The sequence below is a fragment of the Anomalospiza imberbis genome, chromosome 4, assembly GCF_031753505.1.
Source record: "Anomalospiza imberbis isolate Cuckoo-Finch-1a 21T00152 chromosome 4, ASM3175350v1, whole genome shotgun sequence".
NCBI classification, from domain to species: domain Eukaryota; kingdom Metazoa; phylum Chordata; class Aves; order Passeriformes; family Viduidae; genus Anomalospiza; species Anomalospiza imberbis.
Window position 1 is genome coordinate 62,731,409 of NC_089684.1, and position 4,123 is coordinate 62,735,531.

The 4,123-nt window shown below is 35.5% G+C and overlaps 1 long non-coding RNA gene across 1 annotated transcript; it reads left to right on the top strand.

Moving 5' to 3' along the window:
* Window positions 1-1,932: 1,932 nt before the first annotated feature.
* On the top strand, window positions 1,933-3,482 carry LOC137473112 (uncharacterized). The gene is made up of 3 exons (XR_010998615.1): window positions 1,933-2,006; window positions 2,883-3,060; window positions 3,373-3,482. It is a non-coding gene; the product is annotated as an uncharacterized lncRNA (long non-coding RNA).
* Window positions 3,483-4,123: the final 641 nt, after the last annotated feature.

Below are 4,123 nucleotides of genomic sequence, written 5' to 3' on the forward strand. Positions count from 1 at the left end.
GTTCAGAGAAAAATGATTTCATGTGTGCCCATGATTCCTGCATTGGCACACAATAAAGCAAGCGGGCATGAATTTAAGGATTTGGCTATTCTGTGAGTGGTGACATAAGTATTTATATATTACACGTCTTCATTAACCCCTGTTATTATGAAAAAGTATAAACATATCTTTCATACTTTAGAAGAAAGATGCAAGGAATTAGCTGAGAACACTTGTAATGAACTGAGGTGGTATGCTGCTTACCTATGTGAATAAGGAAAAGCAAATAAAAGAGATAACCTTTCTCCCCTTTCTTTTTCTGGACTCTGCAGTATAAGAAGAGGGCAAAAGTTATGGAGAAAAGCTTTTTTGGTCAATAGACCAACTGATAAATTTGGCAAAGAAAAAGAATAATTTTTTCCCCTCAAAAGTCTTTCTTCAGAGATAAATAAGCACCAAAACCTCTTTCCCTGAATTGCTGGCCAGTAAAGAATGTGAAGTGTTCCTTCCATGCACCTTGTTTCTGCTACTGTACTCAGCAAGGTGTAAAAGTTTCAAAGCCACTTGTCCCCATTAAAATTATACTCTGGTATTGCAAATGTTAATGGCTAGCTGATGCCTTGAAGGTAGAATCATCCTTTCTGATGTACTTCCACTAAACATTATGAGTCCTTTGAGAATGGTAACCAAAGGACAATCACCTCAGCTCATGTCTTCCTCTCTGTTGTCTGCTTGCCCCAATGCCTACACAGCTTGTCAAATTTAATTCAAGTAAAACAAGACAGAAATGGGGGTTAGAGCCATGTTTCCTAACCCTGCATGTTTTTTCAGTAAGGAACAATAGCAAGCTTGTTTTATAAATATATTTGATTCTTACTAACAAGTAGAAACAGGTGCACACTGCCTACAAACTTTTCCAGGATCCACATGCATGCAGGTTTTCTTCAGAATCTTTTAAACGGGCTAATTCACCATATTTTAAAAACAAATATTTGCAGACAAAATATGGCTTTTTAAGTCCCATGCAACACAAAGACATCATAGTCCAGTCTTACATAAGGTGTGATAATGACTACCACATCTTGGAGTAAACCATGTTTTAAGATTCTGAAATGTGTCAGGACAATTGTTCCAATTAAATTTCTTTTATGTATAGGAAATTAATCCTTTAATTCCCAAGAATCAATTTCACACCAAAATAAGCACATATACTAGTCTATTATTTTTTAAACTATACCTTCTCTTTGATTTTAACCCATTTGCTGTGTTATATCTTAATTTAGGGACATAGCGGCTCTGTATAATAAAAATAAATAAAAAAGAAATCCTGAGATAATAATCAAACGAGTTTCCTTTATTGCTGAGAACCAGAAAAATACATATGATAAAATTACTATAACACAGGAACCTGAAAGGTCTAGAGTAATTTGTACTCTCTAATTATTATCAGAGTTTGCAGAAAGATACACCATGTCTTATAGATTATAGAAGATATCTTCAGGTTTTATCCTCTGATATAAAAGTAGGAAAGTTCAAACAGGTCCAAAATTCTATAAATAACAATACTGTATTACAGTGTTCTGAGAATATGTCAAGTCTTGAAGAGCCAGATTGTGATCCTGGCTTTGTGCCCATACTGGGAATTATGAGGCTGTTCAGCATTCATACTGCCTACATTTGCTGCCTATATAACTGCTTGCAAGTATGGAAGCAAGGAGCTTCTGTAGAACCATTGGTTTACCCTCTTTGCAGATGGAGCTAAAAAATATACCATAAATAGTATAGAACTCTCCAATCCATAGGAGTCCTGAAAAGTAATCCGCTCTAATTAGAGGATTGATACATGCTGGCATATTTTTCTACCTGAAAAAGAAAGTGGGATAGAAGTGTGAGAACATACGACTCTGTGGTTTGAGTCATAATAGGATTTTTTCTCTTAGGCTTGTGCATTATCATTGTTGTTAGCCTATTAGTCAATATTAGTTTACTCCATGCACTATGGGCAAAGAACCCTCTCCGGATTCCTGGTATCTACATTTATATCTGTCCTAAAAATGAAAGAGGAATGTTGTTTAAGCACTAGACCTTGGTACATCTACACCTGCTTATTTGATAATTCTTTCCTTAGTTATGCTTTAGACTGTTCCAACTACCTCTTTTTAAGACAAGACCTGCACAGGGGAGACAGTTTTCTTCATGAGCAAATCTCAAAAGCCTATGCAGATAAAACCCAATCAGATTTCCACCAGTTTTCCCTCCATGCATTTTACACAGTCCTTGAATACGGTGCTCACAAACTTATCACAGTTGCTCATCAGAAATCCACATCACACCTCAAAACTTCCAATAACAGGATCTTCTGAGTTTCTTCATATTAATTGGTACTCTAGGAAGATGTAAGATAGTTTTCACATTAGTTCTGGAATTTTAATTTGGGTGAAGATGGGGGAAATCCACCTGCCACATGACATGTAAAGATGACCTCTCAGGGCTGGCCTTCAGGGTTTGGCTAAAAGACAAAATCAAGCACTATGTAATGTGGATCAGGTAAAACTGTGCAAGACTATTCAATTTCTAACCCGTGTGGAAATGAGCTTTTCACTTCACCTCAGAAACTCGGAAACTCTCAGTTCTCAGAAACTCTCATTCCTTGACTGTTTTTTACACAGTATTGAGGGCATAGTCTCAAGTTACTGTCCATTCACTGTCAATTACAATCTGTCTTCCCCCTATTCTTTGTCTATTAACATCTTAAGAAAAATATCATTAGTACAGTACTGCCCTGAGAAAACAATATGGTGAATGCTGGGATCCATAAATATAATCCATAATTTTAAAAAGTAGGCATTTACATCATTTGGGGATTTTTAGACACTGTTTATCATATGCTTCTTCAAATGCAGTAACAGATGACTGTAACAACTTCTAGTGCTATTGTGAAGGCAGACCTCTCTTTTATAAGCTGAACACTCCAGTCGTCTTCCCACTCATTACATCCTACATGTTGTCAATCTTAGTTTCAAGAACTGTCAATCAGAAATGCAGTGGATGATATGTGCAGTACTTTTTAACAACATTAAGGTGGGCATTTCTTTGATTTTCCTTTATTCTCTTGATTGCAAAGTGCAGTATGCATCTTGCATACAAGCAAACACAAATGTACATGGAAAACAGTGTTTTGAAAAATGAAAACAGAACACTGGTACAGTAACCCTTGCAGCTAATCAAAGCCTTATTGTTAGTCCTGATTATTTTATACAGTGGTTCCAGATATTATAATTACCTCTTTAGGCTTGAGGTTATTGATTTAGTAAGAGCAATTATGAAACATTAAAAAAACCGAGGAAAATAAATGTCACAATAATTTGTTGAAGCACATTGTAACTTTTACAGTTCTATTAGTATAAATGATCAAGATCCAAGGAGAAGGAGAAGGAGAAGGAGAAGGAGAAGGAGAAGGAGAAGGAGAAAGAAGAGAAGGAGAAAGAAGAGAAGGAGAAAGAAGAGAAAGAGAAGGAGAAGGAATAGCGGAAGGAAACAGAGAAAAAAGGAGGAAAAAGTGGCACAGGACTGGAAATAAAGGCAGTATTAAATGTGTGATTGACTCAATATGCCATTTTTTATGTTTTAATACTAATACAATTACTGCTGCTATCCTTGGAGATGTGCAGATATCTCATACATCAATGTAAATGACAATAAAAATGTTGTTCTTATATAATTCACCTATGGAATTTCTATGAATTTTTTTTTTTACTGTTTGAGGGAACACATTTTTGACAACTATTTCAAAAAATCTCAAGAGACTTACCTGATGCCATTGCTATCAGAAAATGGCAGCTTCACATATCCTTAAAAAGTCTCTGGTGGCATGTACTTTAAAGAACTTGCCAGACTTGCTGAGCTGGTTTGTCTCAAAAGCATTAAGACTTACCAGTTGGTGACCTATTATGGTGTTATAGAATTGATACTGATATTATTTCAGCAGTAGTACATGCAGAACAAAAAATCTTCAGTAGAGAATAAATGAAAAAAATTGTATGCTCTATTCTGGTGCTAAAAAATATTTTCTTCCTGTCTTCCTCAGTAGCTTAACTTTTTTCAGTGACGATTCATGATGATTCAGTGGGTACTTCAGCAACAT